The sequence below is a fragment of the Macrobrachium rosenbergii genome, chromosome 20 (genome assembly GCF_040412425.1).
Source record: "Macrobrachium rosenbergii isolate ZJJX-2024 chromosome 20, ASM4041242v1, whole genome shotgun sequence".
Classification (NCBI taxonomy): Eukaryota; Metazoa; Arthropoda; class Malacostraca; order Decapoda; family Palaemonidae; genus Macrobrachium; species Macrobrachium rosenbergii.
Genome location: NC_089760.1, coordinates 40,955,001 through 40,965,000, shown reverse-complemented (window position 1 = coordinate 40,965,000; position 10,000 = coordinate 40,955,001). Strand labels below are relative to the sequence as shown.

Here is a 10,000-nt window from a genome sequence, read left to right as displayed (position 1 = left end):
TGCCATAGATGAAAGAATTAACGGAATTCCATTCATGCGTTGGTATGCAGACAATTGAGGCTCGTAACTGGATTTGCTCGAGAGAGAGAGAGAGAGAGAGAGAGAGAGGGAAGTTCTTCCTATCACTCCTTTTCCCCTCCATTCTTGTTAATAATGGGGTCCATATGAACGTTATTTGTATGACTAAGCATTGAACGAAATTATATATTCTTTGCTCTCTCTCTCTCTCTCTCTCTCTCTCTCTCTCTCTCTCTCTCTCTCTCTCTCTCTCTCTCCCCACGTGAATTGGACAGGTCGGTATCGTTCTCGGCTAGCACTCTGCTGGACCCGCGTTCGATTCTCCGACCGGGCAATGAAGAATTAGAGGAATTTATTTCTCGTAATAATGTGGTTCGGATTCTACAATAAGCTGTAGGTCCCGTTGCTAGGTAACCAATTGGTTCTTAGCCACGTAAAATAAGTCTAATCCTTCGGGCCAGCCCTAGGGGAGCTGTTAATCAGCTCAGTGGTCTGGTTAAACTAAGGTATACTTAACTTCTCCACGTGAATTTAATTTATTGGTATGATCACGTTTCCAAATATGATGGTATACGCCAACGCCGCCTTGTCTGTATTGAGAGAGAGAGAGAGAGTGAATCCTTAAAGTTGACAGTTCATTGCGCCACGGCCAAAGGCGCTGATGATTTCAGTGAATGGATTCATTTTAAAATGTTGCAAGTCGATTTCTGTTGCATTATAATTATTGCTCCATAAACTATTTTCATTTGTTTTAGAATGTTGTCATTGAAATCGTTGTTGTTTACGCATTTTTTTTTTATCTTTTTCAATAACTGGTCTCTTCTTTCTGTTACTTCTTCCATATGAATACCTTGTTTTTTGGAAGCTTGAACTTCTAGGCAACGGCCCCTGTTGGTTTGTTCCATATGAATAGACTTCATGTTGTGAATAATAATAATAATAATAATAATAATAATAATATAATAATAATAATAATACGTATTATGGATCTCTAATTCAATTTTTCTTCTTTCCGTATATTCTTGTGTTTTTTTAATTTAGCTTTTATATATAGTCCAAATTAGCACGCTTCAGGAATAAGACTTGTTCGATGGCTGAGAAGTGTAGAGACGAATTTTAGCACAAAGTTTAGTATCGGTGGAAAGACTGAGCATCTGTGTTTGTGGTTTAATCATGTAGAGAGAATGGGAAAACACGTGGACGTGAATAAGGTGTGCGAGATTGATTTCATAATAGTTGTCAAAACTTAAAGTACTCTCAGAATAATGGTGGAAAAGGTCGTTGAGAAATGTAGAAGCAAAATTTTAACACAAAGCTTAGCACCGGTGGAAAGACTGCGCTTCTTGTTTGTGGTTTAATCATGTAGAGAGAATGGGAAAACACGTGGACATCAAGTAAGTATTTACTTCTGATCCATGGACATTGAGGAGACGGCTATCAAGAATGTGCGAGATTGATTTCATGACAGGTGTCCCCGTAGGAGGGTATGCCATCAGTGCACCTCACGCCGTGCACTGTAGGCGTTACTTGAGGTTATTGCAGCGTCCCTTCGGCCCCTAGCTGCAACCCCTTTCATTCCCTTTACTGTACCTCCGTTCATATTCTCTTCCCAACTTACTTTCCACCCTCTACTAACAGTCGTTTCAGAGTGCAACTGCGACGAGGTCCCCCGTTACACCTTTCTACTTTCAATTTCCCATTTAGCGCTGAATGACCTCGTAGGTCCCAGCGCTTGCTGTACACTCTGAAGAGGTGGTGGACAGTGGGGAAAGAAGGCTTAGATACGTGGAGAGGTCCTAAACTGGTGAATTCCGCGTACAGGTGTTTCATCCGTGACTTATCATTCATATTAGGAATGTCTCCATGACAGCTGAAGGAGCTTCGTTTCAGGTAAACAACATTTTGCCGAAGAATGTATATACCAGTGAATTTAGAGAGAGAGAGAGAGAGAGTACATACCAGTAAATTGAGAGAGAGAGAGAGAGATAGAGGGGGAGGAGAGAGTACATGCCTGTGAATTGAGAGAGAGAGAGAGAGAGAGAGAGAGAGAGAGAGAGAGAGAGAGAGAGAGAGAACTTGCCTGTTGATTGAGAGAGAGAGAGAGACTTGAGAGTTGAGAGATAGAGAGAGAGAGAGAGAGAGAGAGAGAGAGAGAGAGAAAATGCCTGTTAAATGAGAGAGAGGGAGAGAGAGAGAGAGTACATACCACTGAATTGTGTGTGTGAGAGAGACAGAGTACATGCCTGTGAATTGAGAGAGTGCATACCACTAAATTGTGTGTGTGTGTGTGTGTGTGTGTGTGTGTGTGTGTGTGTGAGAGAGAGAGAGAGAGAGTGGACGTCGTCCATTGAATTCCAGCGTGATTAACATGATTCGTGAAATGGCTCCACATTTTCTGGTTATTGTCCGGAATTAACTCCGTAATCCGCATGAGGGAGAGATCAAGTCGCCGTAAATTTTCATTTAACTTGTCATCAGGACGAATTTGTCGACTTCTTTGCCGGATGAGATAACTGTCATTACTTTCAACTTATGTTTTTTGTTTGGAAAATATTTGGCAACAAAATTATTGCTAAGGGTGAATGTCCTGTACCTTTATCGCAGTAGATGCAGGAAATACTCCTGTCCCTGTTTGTGTTCTTATATGTGTATTTAATTCCGTGTAAGTTTGTGTTTTTATATACGTATTTAATTCCGTACAAGTAAAGTAATTTATTGCAATATGAAGCAGTTGACTGATAGAGTGTCATGGAAAACGAAATACAGAACCTTCCCAAGATTGTTAAAACAGGTCAAGCGGTGGGATCTACGACGTCATTCGGCGCTGAAAATAATGTTGAAACAATTATTAGGAGAAGTTGGAAAGTAAGATGAAAGAAAGAGAACATGAACGGAGGTTTAGTAAAAGGAACGAAAGGGGTTGCAGCTAGGGACCTTAGGGACGCTGCGAAGAACCTTAAGTAACGAAGAGAATATGAACGGAGGTATAGTAAATAGAACGAAAGGGGTTGCAGCAAGGGACCGAAGGGACGCTGCAGAGAACCGTGAGTAATGCCTACAAGTGCATTGCGTGAGGTACACTGTCAGCGCTAGCTCCCTACGGGGACTCAAGATGCTGTGTTCTGTGCTGTTATAGGTAACATTTCACTAAACGTGTTGCAGCATAACTTCTGCATCACAAGGACGTGACGTGTTTTCAGGTGTCCGAACCCTTTTTCGTTTGTTTGCTGGTTTGTTTGTCTGGGGAGTGGACCTTTGCGTGTTTGCTTTTCAGTTTTCTGGTAAGAAAACTATTGTGCCGGCTTTGTCTGTCCGTCCGCACTTTTTCCGTCCGCCCTCAGATCTTAAAAACTACTGAGGCTGGAGGGCTGCAAATTGGTATGTTGATCATCAACCATCCCATCATCAAATATACCAAATTGCAGCCCTGTAGCCCCAATGGCTTTTATTTTATTTAAGATTAAAGTTAGCCATAACCGTGCATCTGGCAACGATATAAGCCAGGCCACCGCCTGGCCGTGGTTAAAGTCTCATAGGCCGCGGCTCATACCAAGGTGGAAGAAGAACAGGTGGAATCACGCGCAGCTCGAGACGAGTCAGTGACGTCAAACGGAACCCAGAACTACAAACGGTCAAATATCACTGCAATGCATTTCTAGCCATAGGGCACTATTGCATTATTTTATAGTTCAATTAGCTCATTATTAAGTAGTTATAATATGATAAAATGACATTTCCCTTTACAGAAGAAAATATATTGTCATATAACCTACTGTAAATGAAATACGACCAGGATAAAATAATATATTACTTGATTAAGAATAAGAAGAGGAAGAGAGAGAGAGAGAGAGAGTTCTGTCGTGAGTTTTACTTAACCTAATAAAGACATAGGCCTATATCGATATATAATTTTATATATGCCTACTGAAAATCATAAGGGTTTTGGCCATAATACTAGGCCCACTTACTATAGTTAATTCATTTTAGCTAGATACATTTGCCTGAAGGGCTCCCCTACAATGACTCCGATAATTGTCTAAAAAAAAAAAAAAAAAAAAAAAAAAAAAAAAAGCTTTCTTTAGCAGCCAAGTCCGGGGAGGCCTTTTAAGCGAGCTCTTCAGGAGGAGGAATCTAGCTTAAGTAATGTACTATTAACCCACGAATTGACAAAAATACAGAGTGAGAGAGAGAGAGAATCTTGTCATAAATTTTCCTTGTCCCATAAAAAAAAAATCTAGGCTAGACCTATGCGCCTATATGCTGTAAGCCTAGGTATTTTAGTTTATAGCAATGAGCCTAATAGCAACAAAGAGTTAACAAACAATATGAGAGTTGATAATAGGCTTAAGCAAAATCACTTTCATGAAAATTATATCAATCATCCAGCAAAAGTGTTGCATAGATATAGGCTTATAAAATAAAATAATTATACAAAAAGAAGGCATACAAAGATCTGAACTGTAAACTTTAAACTTTATAAACATGCCTTATAAATAGATTAATCAAAATTTTTGTATTCAAAGTCAGCTGGTAATAAACCAAACCATTTTCATTTGAGAAATATTGAATTGGGTCTCTCTCTCTCTCTCTCTCTCTCTCTCTCTCTCTCTCTCTCTCTCTCTCTCTCTCTCTCTCTGTCTTACATAATTTCAATTCCAAAATAGGCTAAGCCAACTAAAATACTCTTCTATTGATATAGCAAATAAACAATATTTACCTGGAGTTATATCCTTTGTTGAGTAGGGACAGCAGTATCTTTCAATTTGTGAGCATTTTTAGGATGATAATCTAAAAGTATGTCTATGGCTTTCTCCAACATTACCAGGGACAAAATGAATGGAGCATATTCTTGCATTCTCCACGTTGAAATCATCTTTCCTTTTGCACAGATTAACCCAAGTTTTGCAAAATAAAATGCCTTTTTCTTGGCGATGGCGATCATGATTATTGCAACCAAACACAGCACATACCACCATCTTTGTTGTCTCTTATCAGCTGATTGAAATGTTAAAAGATCGACAAATTCCCTCCAAAACAGTATGAGTCAATGAACCTCTTGCCACTTACTCAGCTGGGTTCCAAGTGACGTCACTGCGCGGGAAAACGCAAAATTCGTTCTCTCACGAACTCACCTTACTCTTCTTCCACCTTGGCTCATACAGCATTATACCGAGGCCATCGAAAGCTAGATCTATTTTCGGTGGTCTTGATTATACGATGTATAGAAAACTCGATTGCGTCGAAGAAACTTCGGCTCATTTTTTACTTATTTTCTTTTGAGCAAGGTGTCACTGTATATTTGCTTGTTTGTGGCAGAAAGCGTTCATTTATTTGATGTTTTTAGAAGTCCGAGTTTTACCTTCTTGCCTGAAAGGGCGGGGGTCGACATCAATCATTTGAATTATTTTATCTGGCTTGATTATTCTGTTATTCATTGCTTTGATGCTTTATTGGGGTATTAAAAACTTTTTAAAGTTGTTTCCACTTGAAAGGTGTCAGTAGCGGTTGAGTAAATACACTAGATTTTATGCACTTTTTTTCACTTTTGCTTCGTTTAACGATTTAATTACAATGTTTGATCTGCATGAATGATTTTGTCATTCCTGACTTTGAAGAGGGAATTATTTGTTTTATGCATCATTCCGGATATCATTAAGCTTCCTAGGCTAAATTAAACGCTTCGTTGTTTTTCAGTAAAAATTAAATTCCACTGTCAAACAGGAAGGGAAAAAAAAAGTGAACATTGTTCCGAAGTTTCTGTACAGCTTATAATCAAGGCCACCGAAAGTGGATCTATCTTTCGGAAGTCTCAGTATGATGTTGTATGAGCCGCGGCCCATGAAACTTTAACTGCGGCCCGGTGGTGACCTGCCCTATATCGTTGCCAGAGGCACGATTATGGCTAACTTTAATCTTAAATAAAATAAAAACTACTAAGGCTAGAGGGCTGCAATTTGGTATATTTGGTGATTGGAGGGTGGATGATCAACACAGCAATTTTCAGGCCTCTAGTCTCAGTAGGTTTCAAGATCTGAGGGCGGACAGCAAAAAGTGAGGACAGAACAAAGTGCGGATGGTCAGACAAAGCTGGCACAACAGTTTTCTTTTACAGAAAACTAGAAACTCCCTGGCGATGAGATATTTACTTCAATTACCTTTCATTATCTTACTTTTGACTTAATTCTTGTTTTGTTTTCGTTCACTTTATTTCTTCTTTTCGTGAATTAGGGTTAAATTCTGCTCCCATTCTCAGTCATTCTCAACCTTTCCAGGGATATGTAAGTAAGAAGTGAGCTGTCTTCAATACGAAATGATAGTGTGCAACCCACAGTGATTTGAGGTACCTTCAGGCACTAACGAAAAACCGTGTTTTTTTTTCTTGGCTTTTCTGTTTCGTAGTGTTTTTTTTATAAAAAAAAAAAAATGCTCCCGTTTGCATCATACAAATAATTCTCGGATTATCTTATTTATTGGTGCTTGGTCCTTGGCTTTTAGTGATACTTAGAATGTATTCAGTTTAAAAAAGTAATGCCGTAAGTGCTCTGTACACGTACATTTGTCAGAATTGAGAGAGAGAGAGAGAGAGAGAGAGAGAGAGAGAGAGAGAGAGAGACTTAGACTTGTTCTACGTGTTTTATATATGTGCATCTGTCAAAATTGGAGAGAGAGAAAAATTTTCCTGTGCTTTGTTTATGTACATTTGTCAAAACTTAGGAGAGAGAGAGAGAGAGAGAGAGAGAGAGAGAGAGAGAGAGAGAGAGAGAGAGAGAGAGAGAGACTTGTCTTACGTGTATTATGTATGTGCATTTGTCAAAATTGGAGAGAGAAAAAAATTGTCCTATGCGACGTTTGTTGATGTACATTTGTCAAACTGAGAGAGAGAGAGAGAGAGAGAGAGAGAGAGAGAGAGAGAGAGAGAGAGAGAGAGAGAATTCCTATGTGATGCTTATGTACATTTGTAAAAATTGGAGAGAGAGAGAGAGAATTCTTATGCATTACTTATGTACATTTGTCAAAAACTTGAGGGAGAGAGAGACTTGTCTTACGCATTGTATATGTATTTGTCAAAACCGGAGAGAGAGAGAGAGAGAGAGAGAGAGAGAGAGAGAGAGAGAGAGAGAGAGAGAGAATTATTTACCGTTGATCAACGCCCCCCTTCCCCCAACGATGTATTGGTTATTCCCTCCAACGCTGATTCCACATTTAGCGAAGAAACTCTGTCTATTACCAGCAAAAAAAAAAAAAAAGAAGAAAACGTTGCATTGCATTGCACAGACAGAACGCCTCAAGAATTCAGTGAGTCCTAATGAATTCTCTTTTCAGATATGATTAATCTCATTTTTATTATCAGTACTCTTGTTTATCGTCAGGTGTAGTTATTGTTGTGGTGTTTTTCTCTATTGTTTAAAGTGAAATCAATTATGTCTGGTGCCGATTCATATGAAAACAAATAAAAAAAGCGATGCATTGTCACAGAAATAGTACTGGAGTAGCGATATTACAGTTTAGCGTTATTTCCCCTTGCACTTATAATTTACTTGAAATTTTTATCTACTTATTTATTAATTTGTTAATATATTTTATCTTTTCTAATTGCTGATCTCTTCTTTCTGTATTTCATATTAGTTTCTGATACTTCTTTCAAATGAGCACCATATTCTTTGGAAGCTTGAATTTCAAGTCAGTGGCCCCTGTGGGCTTGTTCCATATGAATAGAGTTTATTTTCTTAATAATAATAATAATAATAATAATAATAATAATAATAATAATAATAATAATAATAATAATAATAATAATAATTTCACTTCATGTCAGTGTGTAACCTTGCAAATTGTGGTGTTCGATTTTCTGGGCTAGTGTTCGGTTTTCAAGTTGGAATTAGCTTTGGGAATGCCCCCAGGGACATGAATGAGATCACTTTGTGTTACTAAACCTCTCTGATAGTTCCGCTTCCTACCAGCACACACACACACACACACACACACACACACACACACACACACACACACACACACACACGAACATAGACCGTGCTGGAACAGCAACTTCTGCCATGTGACTGGATGCCTTTAAAAGTAGCATGTTGTGTAACAGCATTGTTCATTAAAAGTTTTAATCAGGTGCCATTTTAAGCACGATAACAAGACTTAGCTTCTCTCAGTGTTATGCGTTATTTCTGTTATCCTTAAACTTTCCAGTCCATGTTAAATGCTTAGTTTGCTTTTCAGTATACAGTAATCAAAGTTTGTAAAATAGAGGGGATGAGAAAATAGTTCACGGTAATGGTGGTTTAGCTCCATTAAATCCTGTTATTTATCTCATGATGACCTAATTCTTTTTATTTTCCGTACTTTTTCTTATGTGTCTCTCTTCCCTGACCTTTCTCACCCGTTTTAGGAATATAAAGGAACGAATTGAACATTCTTCTGTTTTAAAAGGTTGTATGCAAACCCTTTTTTACTTGAAATTTCAGTCATAATACTAAGAATTACTCTCCAACTCCCATTCTAGCTTGAAAACTATGTCCTTACGATTAACAGGGTCAAAAGTAGCACTAAAATCAATGTCAGCTATACGAAATTTTTGTACCTGGGTTTTCTTTACTGCGAGAAAAAACTGAAAGTTCTTTAAAAGCACTCAGGGCCTTGTGAAAGGCAAACTGTAGACATACAAGAATGCAAGGTAAGATCCACAATGAACTACATGTTACAAAACATACTGTATTAAAAGCATATATGTGCAAATCTTATAGCTGTCGTCCAGCTGCTGCTGTGGAGTTGATTACTGAAATGGATTATAAAATAAATGCAATAACTTTAGATAATATTGGAATTGATAAACTTTGGCACTTGGTATTTCTTTCCCCACAAGGGATTCACAACCATCCGCTAGGCGCTAATCTGCCTTGCGACGACGAGATTAGAATCCCGCTGACGCCTATTAGGTTAGCAAAGTCTTTTATCTTTGCGTGGATGGTTGTGCTGATTGTTCTTCTTCCTCCTAGCCATGTGTCGAGAAACCCTTCAAGTTGGGGTCAGGTTAAACGAACAGGAAGATTCCAGAGTATTACTGTAGTTTTGTTTATTCATTTCATGAAGAGGGATTTGCATTATTATTATTATTATTATTATTATTATTATTATTATTATTATTATTATTATTATTATTATTATTTCAGAAGATGACCTTATTCATATTGAACAAGCCCACAGTTATGTTATTATTATTATTATTATTATTATTATTATTATTATTATTATTATTATTATTATTTCAGAAGATGAACCTTATTCATTAGGAACAAGCCCACCACTGACTTGAAATTAAAGCTTCCAAAGAATATGGTGTTCATTTGAAAGAAGTAACAGAAGGTATTAGGAAATATAGAAAGAAGAGATCACTTATTAGAGAAGAAAAAATACATGAAGAAATTAATAAATAAATAGAAACAATATAAATGAATTCCTAAAGACCTGGGATAATTGTTTTAGGGCAGTAATGCATCGCATCTTCGCTTAAATTTATGATGTTCTGGTAGCACAACATCCTCAGGGAGACTGTTTTGGGGACAAGTTTGATGAATTTCTGAATCAGATCGAATTTACTGTCATTATTTGGCTTTCCGTGTGAATTTTTAACAATAAAAAATTAACAAGTGAAAAATGCGCCAAATTTTCTTCGGCGCAATCGAGTTTTCTGTACAGCCGCTACAGCGTATAATCAAGGCCACCGAAAATAGATCCATCTTCGGTGGTCTCGGTATGATGCTGTATGAGCCGCGGCCCATGAAACTTTAACCACGGCCCGGTGGTGGCGTATCCTATATCGTTGCCAGATGCACGATCATGGATGACTTTAACCTTAAATAAAATAAAAACTACTGAGGAAGCTACAGGGCTGCAATTTGCTATGTTTGATGACAGGACGGTGGATGATCAACATACCAATTTGCAGCCCTCTAGCCTCAGTAGTTTTTGAGAT

The 10,000-nt window shown here is 37.9% G+C and overlaps 1 protein-coding gene and 1 long non-coding RNA gene across 2 annotated transcripts in view; one reads left to right on the top strand and one right to left on the bottom strand.

The window, feature by feature from the left end:
• The window catches only part of LOC136849309 (uncharacterized), a 153,695-nt gene that overhangs the window by 50,594 nt on the left and 93,101 nt on the right, over positions 1 to 10,000 (top strand). The window lies entirely within an intron of this gene.
• Positions 1 to 10,000, bottom strand: part of kermit (PDZ domain-containing protein GIPC-like protein kermit) — a 105,751-nt gene that overhangs the window by 43,658 nt on the left and 52,093 nt on the right. The gene's annotated exons all lie outside the window — the stretch shown is intronic.